Here is a 21,509-nt window from a genome sequence, read left to right as displayed (position 1 = left end):
TTGTTTATTTGCTCATGAAAGGATGGGCTTTTGAATAAAATAAAGGGAGAAAAATCCTTGGCATACTTGTATTGTTAAATAGATTTAAAAAGTGACATATAAGTATATTGCTGCTACTGCTATTCTTTGTTTTTTTTTTTTTCTTTTTCCTTTTTTTCCTAATTGAACTGCTGTAAGGAACGAGATTCTCAGAAGTTTATATTCCTGAATGTGTGGAACCACATAATGGTCTTAAAAGGAAATTCTAAGTCCACATGTAGTCTGAAGAAATAAAAATACCCCCTTCCAAAAAATAAGTTACTTGTCCAAGGACACTTAGCAAGTTCCATGATAGAACTAGATTTTAACACATTACATGACTGATTGCTTGATTCATTACATTTTTATTTTTTGACACTTATGCAAACATGAGCGCCACAGAGACATCACCAGTGGGTCACTGGGGATGTCCTGGGTGTTTTGTTAATCACACAGACGTGGAAGCTTGAGCAAGGTCCTAGCTCCCAAGTGTGCCTGTTTTCTCTGATCTTTTGTCCTTTCTCCTTCTAGTGAGGCTCCTATCCATAAAGATTTCTGCTTTTTTTCAGTCTATGATTAGCTCCACCCTCCTGAAGGACACTCCAGGAGCAGAAAACTTCCTGATTTCTTAAGAAAAATAACAGGCTTATCCCGTCCTACCCTATCCCAGGTTTAGAACAACATTGGCATGCCTCTTTTTTAGAATAAAATGAGTGTGCCCAGACCATGAGTAATTTGGAATCAGAGCACTTAAATGGAAGATGAGAGGAAAGCATTCAGAATTAGACACACTAGTCCCCCAACATCTATGCACGTGTCAATTTCAATAGGTTTCGGGAGCTTGATTTAAGAAGGTATTTTTGCTTGGATCACTTGTATATAGTTTTAAGAAAACTAGACCCAAGAAATGTCTTTGACAAAAGGCAGAAGATGTTTTTGATGTAAGTCAAAAATTCCAGTCAATCATACAATTAGGAGCTGTGCATCATGTACTTTTCTGAGGTCAGTGTTAGCTGTGACCAAAGGGCCAGTATTGGCTCAAAGGACCACAGTGCCTTTATGCAGATAGAAGGGCAATCTGTTATACTCCATATCCCCAGTCCTAAGTAGCTCCAAGTCTTCATCATGAAAATTGCCCTTGTATAATCTCGGAGGCATTTGCCACTTCTCTATTCCTACTCTTTGCACTTTACTGAATGTCTTGATGTTCCCTAAATGGACTGAGCTGTTTCATTTTCTTCTCCTGAAATACCTTTTGCTTCTTTTTATCTCTGTAATAACTACTCATTTGTGGGTCACACCTCTGTCCTAAAAGGAAGCTTCCAGGATTCTACAGTCTTTTCTATGTGCCTATGTCTTTTGAATCTATAATCAAACTGCATTAAAGTTGTCTTTTTATTTTGCCTCCTCAGCTGGCCCTGTCAAACATAAACATAATAGTGCAAGTTGCCTATAAATTTAAAGTTTTCCAATAGCCACATTAAAGGAAAAAAAACAAAGAACTAATTTTAGTAATATATTTTTACATAACCAATATAATTTCAACATGCAATCAATATATAATTATCAATATGTTGCATTTTTTAACAAAGTTTTGAAATCTAGTGTGCCTTGTATAGTTACAGCATGTCTCAATTTGCATTAGCAACATATGGTTGCTGAATATGATACCATATTGGATAGTGCAGTTATAAATCATAAGCTCTTTCAAATAATAATTCTGTTTTTTAGGTGTTATAGCCTCAAGACCTACCATAACTTATGACAGGATTATTGCAATAGAAGGAGGTTTTGTGTAATATGGTGGTAAAGAGTTCTGGATCCAGACAGATCAGAAAAAGTGGCTCTGCCACTTCCTATCTCTCTAATCTTTAATCTCTCTGCACACTCTTAATTTAACCATTCTCACCTGTCCTTGCCAGTAGAACCAACTTCTGTAGCATAGATCTTATTGTGGTGATGAAAGATAAAATGTACATAGAGTACCAGGGAAGGGCTCATGGGGCATGTGATGATTATTGCCTGCTCAATTAATATTATTCAATTGAATAATTTGAGATGTTAATTATTTCCCCTGCTTACTTCAGCATTTGAAAGTTAATTATCAAGTTAATTAATAATAAATGTTATATGAACTTATAAAAACTGAGAAAAATAACTATCTGTTAGTCATTGGATGGCAATCACTTCATGGCAAAGAGATGGGAAACAATGGAAATAGTGACAGACTTTATTTTTGGGGGCTCCAAAATCACGGATGATGGTGACTGCAGTCATGAAACTAAAAGACGCTTGCTCCTTGAAAGAAAAGCAATGACCAACCTAGACAGCATATTAAAAAGCAGAAATGTTACTTGGCCAATAGGGGTCCATCTAGTCAAAGCTATAGTTTTTCTAGTAGTCATGTATGGATGTGAGAGTTGGACTATAAAGAAAGCTGAGTGACAAAGAATTGATGCTTTTGAACTGTGGTGTTGGAGAAGACTCTTGAGAGTTCCTTAGACTGCAAGGAGATCCAACCAGTCCATCCTAAAGGAAATCAGCCCTGAATATTCACTGGAAGGACTTGATGCTGAAGCTGAAACTCCAATACTTTGGCCACCTGATGTGAGAAACTGACTCATTTGAAAAGACCCTAATGCTGGGAAAGATTGAAGGTGGGAGGAGAAGGGGATGACAGAGGGTGAGATGGTTGGATGGCATCACCAAGTCAATGGACATGAATTTGAGCAAGCTCTGGGAGTTGGTGATGGACAGGGAGGCCTGATGTGCTGCAGTCCATGGGGTCGCAAAGAGTCAGACACGACTGAGCGACTGAACTGACTGACTTGGGGTCGTTTTATCAAGAGAACAGGTATAAAAAATTTTTTTTACGAAACTTTGAATATATTTTTGGTGTGGTATGGTATATAGAACAACTATAAGATATATCAAAAGCTCACTTTTGGTTCCTTAAAAATGAGAACTCTGTATACAAGCTACTCTCATAGAGGGATATACGAGGAGTTCCCCGTGAGTGGCACTCATATTCCACAACAACTGGACTGAGGTAGAAGATAGACCGTGCTATTGTGGATCATATACATCAGGCCTTTACGGGTAGAGGAAACAATAGTCATTTCAAATAAGAGCTGCATAAGAGAAGTTACAGTTAAATGTTATGAATTATGGGATGTGTTTGCTGTTGAATCCTTCTCGCTTAGGCAACTCTTCAGGGAGGTGCCAGGGTAAGCAGAAACCAGGTCTATTTCCTTAATAACTGGCAAGACTCTTGAATTAATGAATAAATACACACACAGAAACACTACAGATAGTTGCTAACCACCTACCATATGACAGACAAGTCAGTTGCTTAACATTTTATCTTTTATCTCACAAGCCTTGCAAGGAAGGTATGTTTGCACTCACTTTATAGGAATCACACTGAAATTCGAGAGGTAAATGAACTGTTTCTAACTTTCAGGGATAAGCTGCAGAACTGAAATCTGAATCCAGACCTTCTGATTGAAGCCTAGAACTCTTTCCATTATGCAGCTCATGTTTCCTTCATTTCTAATGTGCAATAAGTTTACAACACTTAATATCTATTTTGCAGGATTAGAGTGAGGGAAGCGCTTAATGAGCCTGGGAATAATGGGGCAAGTTAAGTATATGTCTCTCCTCCTTTTCAGCCGTCATTCTGAAGGTGAGAGCACTAGCTACAGAGAGGTTTCTGAACTTGCATGGAGTCACACAGCTCTCTGTGGACCACGACTTCTGACCCTTTTCATGACCTCACCAACTAGCATGAAGGATGGTGGAAAAGAATCGCCCAGGATGATAGCAGGGTTTTGAAGGTGGGCAGGCAGACAGATGGGCCTGAGCATCGGAGCAGGTTCTGCATGCTCTCCACTGAGGGCGCTTGAGCAGAGGACAGCAAATGAAGGCAGAGGGCCTGATGCCAGAACCATTTTTTCAAAAGCTACCATGGAATCTCACCACCTAATCACTTCAATCTATAGCACAGTTACAGGGCATGTCATGTTTGCACTTGAAAAACATCAAAGTCTAAAAGGAAACAGATTTTATGAGGCTCCTCATGTTGAAGTGGGGTTAGACTTACACTGTACATAACATAATTGGAAAACAAAACAAAATCAGGCTGCTGGAGAGTTTTTAAAGGACAGTAAATTGGAACACAGTATAAGGATTTTATAGCCAATTAGTTATATAGTGTCCTTCTATAGGGTTTTTTGACCTCTCATCTTTCTTCAGAAGACTGTGCCCCCCACTTATCACCCTCTGCATATGGTATGGTGACCTCAGGAGCAGCCATCAATAGGTGCAGTGGCTTACTGTTTACCAGATCATCTTTGGGACAGCTTGTACCTTTAAGTGATAGTCTAAATGGATGTAGAATGTCCCTGGTGATTGAGCCTGGAAGGTACAAACTTAGGAGCACACATTTTCTAACATGCAAATAATGTAAATCTGCAGCATAAGAAAATACTTGAATTAATTACCAGGGGAAAAAAAAACACAAAGTGGGAAAATGGTGATGTTGCTTGCACCCCTGTCTCAGTTCCTGCATTGTGGTTCCTCCAGGAGAATCTGCACTATGTGACTAATTATTTTCTTTGTTCAAGATGGATTTAGTTGGGTTTCTTCTTTTTTTCAGCCAAAGAGTTCTGGCTACTGTAAGTACACTCTTCTCATATAAAATGAAAGGAAGAAGAAGAAAAACAAAGAAGGAAAGAGGAGGAGGAAGAAGCGCCACAGTTCCTATACTTGGACCAGCTGCAAGCCAGGCATGACTTGAAGGGATGAAGATATAAGATATTTATTGGACTCATTAGGCTTATTAGAGATCCCGAGAAAAAATTTCTACAAAGCTGGGATATATGCGTAGGGTCTTTGAGGTGTACCTTCATATCCCATGCTCATAAACAGAAGCACATACTCATATCCATAGTTGTGAATTATGTATTTAATTTGACCCTTTTCAAGCACTGACACATTGAGATAGATGCTACTGTTCCTGAGACAGAGTCTAACATCCTGGTTTTGCCAATGGAGAGACTGAGCCTTCAATAGATCATACACTATAATCCAAGCCACAAAATGAGTTAGCGGCAGACAAGGTCTTAAACTGTCCTCTGAGCCCTCAACTCAAGTCCTCTCCTGCTCCCAGCAGCTCCCAGATATCATTCAAGCTGAGACTGGCTCTGTGTCTAGCAGGAGCCGTGGGCAAGCGAATTTTTTCTGGGTGTGACAGAGGGGACTGAATGACGGTGGTTCCTCTTCCCAATCTTTGTCTCTTAAGAGACACCAAGCCCTTGACTCTGAATGGAAACCTGCAGCAAAATGCAGTTCCCTATTACAGACTTTGAACAGTAATTGGTATTATAGGCAGGAAGCATAACAATGAAAAGCATTTAAACCTCCTGTTGTTAAGAATCTTTAGGTCAATAGCAGCATTTTAAAATCAATTGAGGGTTTGCTGGAAGATACAGAAGAGAAACTACAATCAACCTAATAAGGTTAGGTAACCCTAGTCATGTTAATAACTACCTAAAGCTTGACATCAATCCCTTACATTGATTCTCACTTACAGTAAAAAAAAAAATGAAAAAAATTAGGAAGGACACGCATAATACATAATCTCACTGAAGTATCAAATTAGTATAAATAATGATTAAGAGTAATTGCTGCTGTTATCGGAAAGCACGTCGAAAATGAAGTTTCTAAAATATCTGCTGACAACGAGGATAGGCTTGGGCAGTTTTGGAATTCAGAGACGGGAGAGGTTAACTGGTATTGCAGAAGTATACCTGTGACAGGAAAATGGGCCTGCACAGAGAGAGAGGTCAGATGGACCCTCCCCAGGGAGGAGCTGCTTCCCCATCACTGCACCAGGCACGGCAGGGGCGGCAAAGGAGATGAGTTTCTAAAGCTTCCATAGATGGAGTGATGATGGTAAGGAGGAAGCTGAACTTGAGGTCAAAATCCTAGGTTTACATCCTTCCTCCTCCAGTTGTAAGCTCTGAGTCTTCTCTATTTACCTCTCTAAATCTCAATTTCCTTACCTGTCTCAAGGAATACTCTGCTTTCTCCCAGAGTTTTGGGGAGAACCAAGTAAAAAAGTCTCATGTGTGATGTTTCCACCAAAGGGCACATAAAAGATTTTTCATTTTGCTAAGGATAAGTGAACTGTTCATAGCCAGATAATGACGAAGTAGAGGACCAGGTTTCAACTCAGGTTATCCTGATGTGGGAGCCCAATTGCCCTGGACACCAGGCATATTTCACAACCTTAGCAATTACATAAATAGTCCAAGGGCTCTAAATACTGTGTGCACCATGGGCCCTTTGCTACCTTCTTACCCCTATACAATGTGCATGCAGGCAACTCAAATTTTTCAACTACAGATACCATGATATTAACCGAGTGAGCAGAATTTACTGAGTTGATTAAATTTTGGCCTCAAAGCAATAGTCAATGAGTTGGCAGTGAGAATGTCACAGACAGGGGGATGGCACTCACTGAGCTGTTGTTCAGTTCAGCTCAATCGCTCAGTCATGTCTGACTCTTTGTGACCCCATGGACTGCAGCACACTAGTCCTCCCTGTGCAACATCAACTCCTGGAGTTTACTCACACTCATGGCCATTGAATCAGTGATGCCATCCAACCATCTCATCCTCTGTCATCCCCTCCTCCTCCCTCCTTCAATCTTTCCCAGCCTCAGGGTCTTTTCCAATGAGTCAGTTCTTTACATCAGGTGGCCAAAGTATTGGAGCTTCAGCATCAGCATCAGTCCTTCCAATGTATTTTTAGGACTGATTTCCTTTAGGATGGACTGGTCGGATCTCACTGAGCTGTTGCAACTACTCCCAGATACCCTGGACCCAGCATGAAACTCTAGGCCACGTGGGGACAAGCACTATACTTGATTTTGCTTGCCTCTGTAGCCCCAATATCCAGTATTCTGCTGTTCTTTGCTCAGTGACATCTGACTCTTGGCAACCTCATGGACTGTAGCCCGCCATGTTCCTCTGTCCACAGGCAAGAATAGTGGAGTGGGTGGCCATTTCCTCCTCCAGGGGAACTTCCTGACCCAGGGATTGAACTTGCATCCCTTGTGTTTCCTGCATTGGCAGGTGGATTCTTTACCACTCGCATCATCTGGGAAGCCCATAGCCAATACTAGTGGTCCTCAATAAAAACTTACTGAATGAGTAAATTTTAAAAAAGCAATGAGCAAACATTCCTTTAAGATTTTTATCAAAACCTTGGACTGATTACAAGGTAGCTACTTAACCTGTCTTTTCTTAAAGATAAGAACTCCAAAGACCATAGTGGACTTGACTGGATTTGCTCACGGAAATGTCAGAGCAGGGCAAAAACTTCAGTACTCTGACCCTGGGCTGGGGATGTTTAAGTCCATGTAGATATTTATTGGTTTTAAAGAAGGGAAGACAGTGGAGAGACTGCTTCACAGGAGAAACCATCAGAGATTTGCAGAGGCTACCCTTGAATATGCCTGGCTCAGTTTTTATATTTTCCCCATTGATTTTGAGTGATGGAGATGGAAACTCTGCTGGATGTTTTTGGAGTCCTCTGTCCAAGTTTATTCTGACTGACATGCTGCAGAATTGCTGTGATTAGTATGTGAAGATGTGTTCAACAAAGGTCAGTTAAGTCAAACAAATGAGTGGGTTTAAGGCTTTTTTTTTTCATAGCTGGTTAGGCTGAGGCAATTATATTAATACATGGGTTTTTTGCGAATATACAAATCAGCTCTCAAATCTGCTTTAGGACTTCTGCTAGGAATAGCAATGGCATGCCCATGAATTCTTTCAAATGCTTATTTGTTCATCCACATATTCTTTCAAACAACATTCACTCACTTGTGCAGAATTTCATCCATTTAAATATTAACTCACTCTTTCATTCATTACTGCATTTGTTTGGGGACTTGCAAATATGCAAAATACTGACCTAGCCATTCCAGTTTGGCTAAAGTGAAATGCTTTATAACATATTTTCCAAGGCTTACTCGATCCTCTGAATGTACACTAACTCTAACACGCCCTAAAGAGCATCTTCCCATCTCAAACTCACTTCTCTCCTATACTCTTTGTTTCCATGATTGACACTCTCACCTACCTACCCATTTGTAACAACATGAAAACCTTGGAGTTATTTTTTTCATTTTCTTTCCCATCTTTATTTAATTAATTTAAAACATTCTGCTGATTCTACCACCTATTTTTAAAACTCACTTCAAATACCACTTATCCCCCTATAATTCTCTGCCCCAGTCATGTCTCCCCCTTTGACATGATCTTCCCATGCAATGAACTGGTGCCTTAAATCTTATTTGTGATGGAAAGAGGGGAAGAGGTGTGGGAGAAAGTGAAAGGACAAGAACAATTAAGAAGGAAAATGAAAGTCTAAAGGTGGTATTCCTCTGCTTCAAACAATTCAGTGTTTTCCCATGGCTCTTAGGATTAACTGGTTAGCATGGCAGTGTGCCTCAACTAACATTTCTACCCTCACCTCTATTTCTTTTTCTGTTCATTGCTTTTCTCCTTTTGTAAATTATCGAAACATGCCATGTAGTTGTGTGCCTTTGTGGCTTCATTGATGTGCTTGGTCTTTCTGTAATAACCATTATCCATCTTTAGGCTGCATTGAATAAATATTTCAAGTTTCAACTTTAAAAAAAGTTAGTATCATTTCTGTTGGGATTTACCATCCTCCCTCCAAATCTGTTTAATCTCTCCTCCTTTCTCCTCACTTCTCCACAATTATGCCTGTGCTTGAGAAATTAACTTGTGGTAATATATTCTGACCCCTTATAAAACTCTGAACTAACAAAAGATGAGATCATCTCATCAGAATCACATCACCTCTAAGAAGACAGATCTCTGGTTCCCAGGACAGTGCCTGGCCAAAAAGAAAATGCTCTGTAAAGCATTTCTGACTAACTTCATGAGAACTCAGATGTTGGGGGACCAAACTACTATGAGAGTGAAAGTGTGAAAGTGTTAGTTGCTCAGTTGTGTCCATGCTCACTAACAGCTGATTAAAATTTGGGCTTGTATGTACTGGGCCTTTTACAAGTTTTAACTAATTGAATCTTTGCTATCCCTATGAAATATTACTACCCCATCTTACAACAAAGGGAACTGAGGTACAGATAAACCAAAAACACTCAAGTACATTACTTTTAAATTGCAAAGTAAGGATTGAAACCCACGTAATTCGCTCCCATGGCATGTAGCTCCAAACTATTCTAAACACCGCTTTTCCACCAGTGGTGGGGTCCCTGAGATGGGGGCAAAGCCTGTGAGGCTGTGGGCTTTGTCTTACTGCAACCTAGTTTTTGCACTATTGGTGTAAAAATACCAAAGTGTAATTTTCAAGGTTGCAGCAACCCACTCCAGTACTCTTGCCTGGAAAATCCCATGGACGGAGGAGTCTGGTAGGCTGCAGTCCATGGGGTCGCACAGAGTCCGACATGACTAAAGTGACTTAGCAGCAGCAACAGCAATAAGAAACATAATTGCTTCCACTCATTCTTCTTGGTACTTGTGGTTTGCTTATTTTAGCCATTGTACTGGGAAAAGAAAAGCTAATCTTTGATATGGTCAGGGCTGACGGCTGTAGGACCTAGAGACTGCCTTACTGAGTGAAATGTCAGGCAGAGAAAGATAAATATCATATGATACCACATGTGGGACCTAAAAAAGGGTACAAATGAGCTTATCTATGAAACAGAAACAGAGTCACAGATGTAGAAATGAAACTATGGTTACCAGAGGGTAAGGAGGGTAGAGGGATAAATTGGGAGATGGAGATTGACGGATACACACACACACACACACACACACACACACATATATATATGTATATAATAGATATGTAATAAGGGCCTATTGTATAGCACGGGGAACTCTACTCAATATTCTGTATTGACCTACCTGGAGAAAGAATGCAAAAAAAGAGTTCATATAATTATATGTATAACTGATTCACTTTGCTGTACTCCTAAAACTAACACAACATTGAAATCAACTATTCTCCAATACATTAAAAAAAAAAAAAACTAAATATAACTGATTTTGCAAATTTTTCTTTCTTCATCAATAAAATCTACTTTTCTGGTTTATTTTTTAATAGAGAAAAACCACCCAAACTACCCTTAAGTCCCTGATAAAGCAGAATGCAGCCAGATGGCCCAGGTGAAATAAAGGCAAGAAAGAGACAGAAGTCTGTCCAGGCTTGGATTGAGACCTCTGAAACAGATCTGTCAGTGTTCTTACTGACAGTAAAGGTCATGAATTTTTCTTAACTTAATTTCACTTCCTACTGTGTATACTAGAGTAGAATTACTCTACAGTGTAAATTCCTGTTTTCATTATAATCTTGGTCATAAAGAGTCGCTCAGCCCGGAACTCCCGACCATAAGTAGTGTTTAGCAACAGTCCTGGATCTGGTGTTAAGAGATGTGTGCTTAAATCCTGCCTCTCCACCCAGCGTGAATTTGGATGATTCGCTTCATCTCTACAAAGCCTCAGTTTTTATGTCTATAATAATCTGGGGATTTCAGCTAGAATTCAGATGTCTGCATACGTGAAAGACTGGAGTTACGAGTCTGCCAGGAGTTTGCCTCATTAGCTAATTAGCAGAAAGATTTCCATCCACCCTTACGTAGCCTTTAGGAGTGAGACATGGTAGGGGAAAGAGTTTTTAAAAATATGTATCCTAGATCAATGGTTCAGCATCAGCTTCTCCTGGGGGCCTGTTAGAAATCAAATCCTCAGGCCCCATCCCAGACTTAATTATGACTTCAGGCACAGAGATCCACACCTGTCTTTTGTCAGACCCTCCAGTGATTCTGATACAGACTCAAGTATAAGAACCAGAGTCCTAGAAGCAAGCTGAGATGAAGAAGATAGTTTGTATTGTCTCTGAGTTCAGCTTCTTGCCCATTCCCTCGGCCTAGTGCCTATGGCTTAGCAGAGAGGGTTGTAGGCAGATGCTGGAGTGTTTACTCCAGTATGTCTCATTTAATGCTCTGTTTGAACCTAAAGAATGTTATTCCTCCCTTTGGTGTTTTGTAAGTATACCTGAAACCGTGCCATAAAATAAATCAATGCAATCATCCATTACACAGTTTTGGCTCCTGAGTATGCATACACACCTGGAGATATTTACATGCCCATCCTAGGGAATCTTAACTTTCTCCCCATCCTCAACTCCAAAATTTACATTTATATTCCACTCACAGTGGAATGTGTAATGTGTAATGTGCCCATATACTCTTTCTCATTTCATACTCACCACCACCTCTGAAGATGCTAGAGCCTGCAGCCTAGTTCCATCCCAATGGATTGTCTAGACACCTGTAGGCTTTCCTTTTTTTTTTTTCCCTAGGAGCAATGCAGTCTCAGCCTTGGTTAATGGTAGGAGAAAACTCTTCACCTGCAAGGGTGGTTTTACAATACCTAGTTTCAAAGGGTCAGAGCATGCAGGAGCTCATAGGACTATTTCTGCACATTTTTTCCTGTAAGCCATATAGTTAGTTATCACAAACACTTTCAAACACACTTAGGATATTACTTTCATATGCCGTATATAGTGGCTCATGAGTGGCAAATCTAGTCTCACTTGACTGCACTTCTTTTCAGGATAGAATTTGCTAATAAGAGTCAAAAGGTCCAAAATCAGCCTAAAGCAAACCAAAAATAAGGCCCAAACCTGACACTCACACAACATAAATAAAAAGCAATTTCCTTGAATTAAAAAAAACTCATATAATTATACCAATCATAACCCAGAGGACTGATGCCAGATTTGGCATTTCAGAAAGCAAAAATGTGTGGAAAGAAATAAAATTGATGTTATGGGTGGTCAATTTTTATGTGTACTGTTTTTGTATACTGTATGTCATGCTGTTGTACTACTTCCAAGTAATATCTTAAAAACAAAATGCATATCACCAAATGGAAGAAGTTTTTTGTGAGTCATTCAGTGTGGCCAGGTGGTCACTGAAAGGAGCAGTGGCCTTGCCTGGACATGTGTCCCCAGCATCCAGGTCTGAGAGGTAGGTACCCTCAACACCAATCCTGTTTTATAGACGAGGACATCAGATACAAAGAAAATTCACCTCCTCAACACTACAAATCACTCAGTGGTGTGTGTTAGTTGTTTCAGGGTTCCCAAGCAAATAGGATTCATAGTTTTCTATCCTATGATTGATATACAACTCTGGGATGAGTTTAGGGAATCCATCCTCTAAGCAATTTTTCAGTGCCTATCTTGCTATTCACACCAGACATATGACTGAACTTTTTTCTTGATCTGCATGTGCTCTAATTCTTTTCTTCAGGACCATAGTCCTTCGTTTAAACTTAACCTACTTCCCTGGAGCTTAAGTCTCCAGTCCTCAACTTCAAACTGGCAGCTGACAATTAGATGCTGCCCTTAAAGCAGTGCTTTTTAAAAAAATGGCTCATACCTTAGATCAGACACCCTTGGATGTCAAAGCTTGTCCAGACCAAACACAAGTTTTCAAATCCCTCTGGATACAGACTGGTGTCCTTTAACCTGTGCCCATCAAGTCAAGCATGGCATCTCTCCCCATGACTGAGCCCGGCACAGGCTTCTCTCTGACGCCTGGCCAAGATTCAGCTCAAATAGCCTGATTTTCAGTGATCAGTGCTGTTGTCCAAAAAGAGATTTCATTTTCTTTTGACATTTTCCCTTTTAAAATACAGGAATACAACACAACCTAAAAGTTTTTCAGTGCTTTGTGGGAAGCCAATTACAGTATGTTCTAACAAAGGGTATAGAGAAATTAAAACAAAAAATGACCAAAAATCAGATCCCTAAGAATTGTCACTTGGAATATTGCACTTACCTTTTCTTTTTTTTTTGCCCTTACCTTTTAATGAAAGAAAAGATCAAGTGTTCCAACCGTCATCTCACTCCTTCAGAAAAACAGCTTCTGCCAAGAGATGATTAATGACTGTTACTTATTTGCCTCAAATGACTGAGTTTCAGGGCAGTCAGAAGCATTTTTTAATCATTGACTTACTTCCTAATACAACTGGTTTCAAAGCTAAATCCTACATTTCATGAAATGATGGGCAGAATGGTGTATGTACTTTCATGGATGTTAAGATATCTTGGTCTTCCTGCTGGGCTCCAAACTCAGTATCACTTGCCTACTTTGGGGGTTAAAGTTTAGCAGGCGATAGGAACATGAACACATGTAAATCCATGGCTGATTCATGCCAATGTATGACAAAAACCACTACAATACTGTAAAGTAATTAGCCTCCAACTAATAAAAATAAATGGAAAAAAAAAAAAACCTGTTAAAATGAAGAAGATTAAAAAAAAAAGAGACCTCTTTATGCCATACTATAAAGTCTTATGTTTAACGTCTATGAGATTTGCTCGGAAGCTTTAAGCAGTGAAGCATTTTTTTGAAGTATACTTCTTTTTTTAAGTATACTTGATTTACAATATTATGTTAGTTTCAGGTTTATATGGCTTCCCTGGTGGCTCAGATGGTAAAGAATCTGCCTGCTTTGCAGGAGAACCAGGTTTGATCCCTGATTTGGAAAGGTCCCCTGGAAAAGGAAATGGTAACCCACTCTAGTATTCTTGCCTGGAGAATCTCATGGACAGAAAAGCCTGGTAGGCTACAGTCCATTGGGTCACAAAGAGTTGGACACGACTGAATGACTAACACTTTCACTTTCAGGTATACAATATGATAACTCCATATTTTTATAGATTGTACTTTGTGAATAAATTTATTACAAAATAATGGTTATATTTCTCTCATGCACAATATATCCTTGTTGCTTATTTATTTTGTACAAAGTACTTTGTATCTCTTAAACCTGCATCTTCATTTTACCTCTCCCCTTCCCCTCTCCACACTGGTAACCGTTAGTTTGTTGTCTATATCTGTGAGTCTGTTTTGTTAGCCACTGTGTAAAATAGGTACCTCAAAAAACTAAAAATAGAACTATGATCAGGCAATTCCACTCCTGCATATATATATGGTTTATATCTGAAGAAAACAAAAGCATTAATTCAAAAAGAGATATACACCCCAATGTTCAAATCCAAGATATGGAAGCAACCTAAGTGTCTATCAACAGATGAATGAACAAAAGAAGATGTGATGTATGTATATGCTGTTGTTTAGTCACTAAGTTGTGTCTGATTCCCGTGTGACTCCATGGACACAGCCCGCCAGGGTCCTCTGTCGATGGGACTTCCCAGCTAAGAATACTTGAGTGGGTTGCCATTTTCTTCTCCAGGGGATCTTCCCTATCCCGTGATCGAAGCTGTGTCTCCTACATTGCTTGTGAATTCTTTACCACTGAACCACCTGGGAAGTGTATATATATATATATATAACATTTATAATATTCCATTGTATATGTATACACATGCAATTTAATATTGTGAAGAACCAACTCATTGGAAAAGAAGCTGATGCTGTGAAAGACTGAAGGTGGGAGGAGAAGGGGACCACAGGGGATGAGGTGGTTGGATGGCATCACTGACTCAATGGACATGAGTTTGGGTAAACTGTGGGAGTTCATGATGGACAGGGAGGCCTGGCGTGCTGCAGTCCATGGGGTCACAGAGAGTCAGACATGACTGAGCGACTGAACTGAACTGAACAATCATAAAAAGGAGTGAGCTATGGGGTTGGTGCACTGGGAAGATCCAGAGGGATCTGGTAGAGAGGGAGGTGGGAGGGGGGATCGGGATGGGGAATACAGGTAAATCCATGGCTGATTCATGTCAATGTATGGCAAAAACCACTACAATATTATAAAGTAATTAGCCTCCAACTAATAAAAATAAATGGAAAAAAATAAAGGGTTTGGAGAACAAAAACAAAATTTTTTATTAATTAAAAAAAAAAAAAAGGAGTGAGCTAATGCCATTTGCAGCAAAGTAGGTGGACCTAGAGAGTATTTTGCTTAGTGAAATAAGTGAGACAGGGAAAGGCAAATACCCTATGTTGTTACTTATAAGCAGTGAAGCGTTTTTGAGGAAATATGCTGAGAACTGTGTGAGACTGGACTGTAGAGACCGTTAAGTGGTGTAAGGAAGACCAGATGGAAAGCTAGCAAATACTCCAGGCCCAGACCCAAGAACATGAGGCCTAAATTACGATGGTTGTAAGGGTGGGCTTGAGCAATGTATCAAAATGAGTGCTCAGTAAATATTTGTGGCTAAAAGGGAAGAAAGTTGGGAGGGAGAGCAAGGAGGAAGGGGAGGTTGGAAAAAGGGAAGGAAGGAAGGGAGGGAGGGAAAGAACGGGGACAGAATTAGCTAAAACCCCTTGAAATTCTCCCAGGTAGTGTATAATCTTTGTAACTGTATACAGTATTTAAAAACCACATTCTATAACAGCAATTCTCAATGAAGTGTTACATTAGAACCACTTGAGTAACCTATAAAATCTTGATGCTATGACTATATTCCAAACCAATTAAGTTAGAGCCTCAAGGGGTAGACCTTGGGTCTCAATATTTTTTTAAATTCTTCCCAATGATTCTAATGTGTAGTCAGGACTGAAAAATCTGTACTCTGTAGACTGCCTGCCTCTGGAATCAATCTCTGCCTAATAATTGGTTGCCATGGAAATTTATCCACCAGTTTGGTGAGGGTTGTAAAACCTCTAGGTTACTTTAATTCTAAAAATAGCTGATACACTTTTCAGTCATTGGGATAACAAAGTCTTATTATGATCCACAGCCAAATTTAAAGTATTGCAGTAGGACCCACTTTTTCTCTATATGAACCCGTTCAGATCAGCTCAGAGAATTCAAGTTGGGCTCTGGTTCTAGCTATACACTAAACAGCACCAGAAAAGTCACTGGACACTTGCTTCTAATTTGCTGGATAGAACCACCTCTAAGGTTAACCTCTAAGGATAACCTCCATGTTACTTGGGAGTGACGTGGACAATAGGAATATGTATTGTTCCTGCTGTTTTATTAGCTGTTACAACACTGGGGAAATCACTTAACCTGCAGTTTCTTATCTGCATAATAGAGACACTCATATCTCAAATTTGTTTTTGAAGATAGAATGAGATAAGACATTTGTCAATTTGTCAATTTCGATTATTATATAATATGATATCTATAATAACAATGGGCTTCCCTGGTGGCTCAGCTGGTAAAGAATCCACCTGTAATGCAGGAGACCTGGGTTTGATCCCTGGGTTTGGAAGATCTCCTGGAGGAGGGAAAGGCTACCCACTCCAGTATTCTGGCCTGGAAAATTCCATGGACTGTATAAATGGAGTCGCAGAGTCTGACATGACTGAGCAACTTTCACTTTCATAACAATGATAGTAATAGATGTTTCTTCTGTCTGTTGATATCAATAAAGATGTACAGAAATTTAAGATTAAAGGCAATTTATGCATTAGCTTTCCTTCATTCTACGAGGTTTTTAAATCAGCATCCAATGTGCACTCCCTTCTCTTTCAAATCACAGTACTTAACAATAATTCGGGGGACTTCCTTGGTAGTCTACTGGCTAAAACACTGTGCTCAAAATGCAGGTGGCCTGGGTTTGATCCCTGGTCAGGGAACTAGAGCTCACATCCTGCAACTAAGAGTTCACAGGCTGCAACTAAAGAACCCACATGCCATAAGAAAGATTGAAGATCCCAGGTACTGGAACTAAGAGTTGGAGCAGCCAGACAAATAAAGATTTAAAAAAATAAAGCAAAACCAAAACAATAATTTGGGTCGCCAAAACCCGTGACATGCATGTTACACGTATCTGAAGGTTGAAGGGAATGTTCAAACTGAGTCAAACAAAGGTCCTCATTAACAATTGTCTATCCTCTGAGGTTCAGTGACTGACATGGCTAGAATCTCCACATTCTTGCAGGGAACATAATCACTTTATGAAATCAGTGTCATTCACGAAACACCTCCTACACATACATAATTTCTGCAATTGACAAGTGTATCTTAGTATTATTACAGATGCTCTGTTACCTAAAAGGCAAACTTAGAGAGAAAAAAAAAAAAGCGAAACAATTCATTTTCAGTCTAATTAAAGTCATTATAAACAGCCTCCTGGTGCTTAACCTTTTTTCCTCCAAAATCCCAATCTTTGAGTTGAATGCTCAGATCTGGAGCTTCATTGAGGTTTTCCTTAATTGCCTTTCCATCACTAATGGGATTCAGTTCATTATTACCTCTGCCAAAAGCTGCCTCCAACTTTCAGCTCCCATGCTGAGCAATTTACATGCCTATTTATAATGTTAAATGCTGAAGTCACACCACCTTAAAGTTTAGGTAGCTAAATTGGAGTGTGACTACACTGACTGGGAAGACTGACTTAGATTATACTTTCTTACATATCTATAAACTGTCTCCAAAGCCTCTCTTTCTGCTCATTCATCCTCTGAATCATTTTGCACTTGCCTTCCTTTTTCCCTCCCTTCCTCCCTCCCACTTTCCCTTTCTTTCCCCCCCTGATTCTTTCTCCTTCTCCACCTCCTTTCCTTACCCTGCCACGGTCCCATGTCCATCCTCACAATAACCTCCCAGAACCATCTTACTATTTCAACAACATCTACGATCATATCACCACTATCTTTTTTTTTTTTTTAAACAGCCAGCTTGCCATCTATTTTTAGTTAACCTTAACAAGTCTGTGTACTCAATTTCAAGATCCCAGTTTAAAGCTGAGCTGACTAAAGGTCAAGAGAGAAAAATAAGATGATGAAGAAGACCCAGTTCACATGCGAGTAAGGTAGGATTTGAACCCAGCCCTTGCCCTCTGGGAAGAATTGGATGGATCAACATAAATGAAGTGTCACATCATAGAAGGTGGGGGGGGGGGGCGGTGACCCAGAGATGAACAGTGTGTGTCTAAGGCCTCTCAGTGAGTCTCTAGGGGAGAAACAGCAGGAAGTCAGACTTACCAACCCCCAGTGCCTTGTTCTTTTTATCCCTTCTCACAAAATCTCCTTGGGCAGCATGTTAAGTAGGAATCACTGTGGTCTAGTCAAAGAGAAAGTTAGCAGGGTCAGAAGTGGCTCAAGGGTAGGTACATATTCTTACCTAGTGTCAGGAAGAGGGCAGACAGTGTTACATAGGGCATCAGTAATTTTTTGCTGGTTTGCTGCTTTGTTGCCATGAAGCTTTGGAACTGTTCGTTTAGTGGATCCTCCTTTTTCTGTGCATATAAACACAGAGGTGTTAGGGTGGGAGCTATGAGGAGAACATGGGGATATTTTTGGGAAACTGGAGACACCTGCTGACTTTAGGGTTTCTGTCCCTTGTCTACCAAACCTTGGCAGGTCATATGTGTATATGTGTGTGTGTGTGTGTGTGTGTGTGTGTGTGTGTATCTGCGCAAGTGCACATGCTCATTAAGCACTAGTAGTGACGCTGATCAGGGCCCTGCGGGGCTCCTGGAAACAAAGCCTTTCCATGCCCCCCCCCCCCAAACTCTCCGATCATAGGAATCAGCCTCCGTTCAGCCCCCATGACCTTCCCTGAATTTAATGGGCCAATTCAAGAGTTGCTTATTAGGGAACAGAGGATGTGAGACCAGGAAGAAATGAAGGGTCAAGAGAAACAACAGTGCAGCCTTCTGGCAAAGTCCTGGTTCCCCAACAAGGGCCACCCGCAACAATATTTTTGAGTTGTTTTGCAGACACTGAAACCCCCAGCAGGGAGAAGAAGTTAATAGTGAATGACGATATGCTGCCCACAAGAATGTTCACCCCTGAAGGTCAGGGATACTGACTCCTACTTCCCTTACCACCAACCAGTTGGGAAAATGTCCACAAGCTAATCATGTCTCTTTGAATCACTACTCTAAAACCTTTCACTTCCCTCTCCAAGTTGGGACACACGGCTTTGAGGGCATTAGCCTCCTGTAGCCCTCTTTGACTGGCGAAGCTATAAAGCTTTTCTTTTCACTTCACCCAAAACTCTGTCTCTGCGATTTAATTCAGTGTTGAGGTACAGAGGCCAGATTTGGCTTCAGCAGTAAAGACATCCAGAGAGGTGTGTTTTAACATAGCCTCTGGCCTTCAAAGAGTTTACAGCTCAACCAGAGAAACTGGCTAACACTGAAATAATGAACAAGATACAGTTTAAGAATTTTTAGGTGCAATAGAAAGACAAAGTCAATTATGGCCCAGCTCCAAGAACAAATATTATGAAGACTTTAGAAATGGTGATTATGCAAATATTTACGGGATGCCTATTATTTGCAAGATTCTGCTTGCTACTGTTTAAATAATATTCAGTGGGAGATGGCGTTGCCTTGTTCATAATTTTAATCAAGTCTAAAATATCTTGAGGTGAACACTGGAAGCAGTGAGAACATAGAGAGGAAAGCAACCCATTCTCACTTCCTTGAAAGGCAGCATCCATGCTGAGGGCCGGAGGATAAATCCAAATTAGGCAGGGGGGGTTGGCTATTTTCTTTTCAGCTTCCCCTTTCCTGTCTGTTCTCTGTCCTCCTCTGACCTGCTGCTCCGGACTCAGCAGACGACATCTATATGGTGTGGCTCTGTTGCTTCCTTGGTCTTTGATCTCTGCTTGGGGCTTGGCCAGCAAGAAAATACTGATAGGAAATGAGAGGCCTGGTGGAGAGAGAAATGGGCTGTTTCTACCGTGCTCCCTCCCTGCTGGGATATCCCATCTCCATCAGTTTCATCTCTCCATGATTATAGCACGTGCCAGGAGGCTCCTCTTCTGGGATTCCAGGTTCTGGTCCTCATCTGGCCCCAGACTACTTGGCCCTACAAGGATAAGAACTTCCCAACTTGCTAGTTTCTGAGCATCTCACTATTAGTTTCATCAGCATCCTTCTCTTGTTTTCTTAAAGCAGTTTAGCACTCCGTAAGTAGTCCTTATATTAAAAGCCTCTTCATGTGAACAATTAAGGGTGGATTCTGCTGCCTGCCTATAAGCTGGCTGAAGGAATACCAGGTGAAGGCAGAGAGAGAGGTGGGTTGGGAAGGGTGTAATGCCCAGTGACCACGTGTTGTTCCATATGGATGCAGTAGAGTATGGCAGTGTGGTAGAGAGTGGTGAGACTAAAGAAGAAAGCTGAACATAAAGGGCTTTGCACGGTGCACTGGAAAGTTTCTACATGACAATGTAGAAAAATGTTTATGATATATTAAGTAACAATAAAAAACAATTTTGAAGTGTTTATGTGTACATTATCATTTTAACTGTATTATACTTAGGGTAAATGATATAATAAAATACATAAAATGACATTGGGGCTATCTTATGGTCTTTACTACATTGGGGATTTGTTTTATCTAGTGAATTTTCCGAATTGGATTACAATGATTTTGTGAATTTTAAAATACACTTTTAAAGAGCAAATATCCTGAAGCGCTTGTTCCGCAGGAACTCCCTTAAGCACAATGGATAAAAGGCGCATTCCTGATGAGTTCGGCCTCCCTCACAGAATTCGCAATTCTGTGCAAGTGGGCTGTGAGCACCTCGCTAAAGGCAGCCACCTAATGGGTTATAGACAGTGGAAATTTCACGGTGGAGCACAGTGGGAGACATCTTTTTTCCATACAAAGGACGAGTCAAGGCAAACAAAGCATCCCAGAAAGCAGGATATTTCACTAATTGTCCCAAAGCTAGGGTGTTTCAGGGAGTAGAAACTGCTCCCATATGTTGAAGCAATTATCATGTAGGTTCTTGAACGAAGAGATCAGTATTCTACTACATGTCACTATAGCACGATCAGACAGGAGGTGTAACACAAACCAGTGTCAGCGGTTCGGCTTTGCCTGTGCAATGGGTGAGTGGACACAAATTTGGTTTGGTAAAGAATCTGACTTAATATTACACTCTTAATATTCCTCATTCTGGCCTTTTCTACCACCATCTTTCTATTAAATACTTTTGTAGAATAGGTCACAGTGAAAGATGAGTTTGTGGCCTGATTTATGCCCACCTGAATTTCTCGTAACTGCATCTGACACTGAGGATTAATGCATTTGATCCTAAACATTGCTGGGAAGGAAAAACATTTTCTCTACCATTCTAGGTTCCTCTGGCTGATCTAAGACTTAAATTGACATAAGACAGATTAACAGGAGAAAATCAAACCACATTCAGTAACATGCATACACGGGAGAGGTTCACAAAAAATAACATGTCAAGTGGTCAAAAATCTTCATTTAAATGTCATCTCTAGATGATGACAAAAGAGAATGCTGAGGGTAGTGCTTTGGAATTTCAAAGGGGAGGAAGGCAACTGGCATGGAGAGGAAAAATCAAATGTTTGCTAAAGGCTTGCTGGGTGATGCAAGGAGAAGGCGATGGCAGCCCACTCGAGTACTCTTGCCTGGAAAATCCCATGGACAGAGGAGCCTGGTAGGCTGCAGTCCATGGGGTCGCGAAGAGTCAGACATGACTGAGCATCTTCACTTTCACTTTCAC

General features: G+C 40.4%; 1 long non-coding RNA gene across 1 annotated transcript in view; it reads right to left on the bottom strand.

The window, feature by feature from the left end:
• Positions 1-21,509, bottom strand: part of LOC139031729 (uncharacterized) — a 2,010,631-nt gene that overhangs the window by 617,384 nt on the left and 1,371,738 nt on the right. Inside the window, exon 6 of the long non-coding RNA XR_011484201.1 lies at positions 12,953-13,015. This is a non-coding gene — a long non-coding RNA (uncharacterized lncRNA). The remainder of the gene's footprint in view (positions 1-12,952; positions 13,016-21,509) is intronic.

This window comes from Odocoileus virginianus, chromosome 28 (assembly GCF_023699985.2).
Source record: "Odocoileus virginianus isolate 20LAN1187 ecotype Illinois chromosome 28, Ovbor_1.2, whole genome shotgun sequence".
Taxonomy (NCBI): Eukaryota; Metazoa; Chordata; class Mammalia; order Artiodactyla; family Cervidae; genus Odocoileus; species Odocoileus virginianus.
Note: the sequence above shows the minus strand (reverse complement) of the source record. Positions and strands in the feature narration are given on the sequence as shown.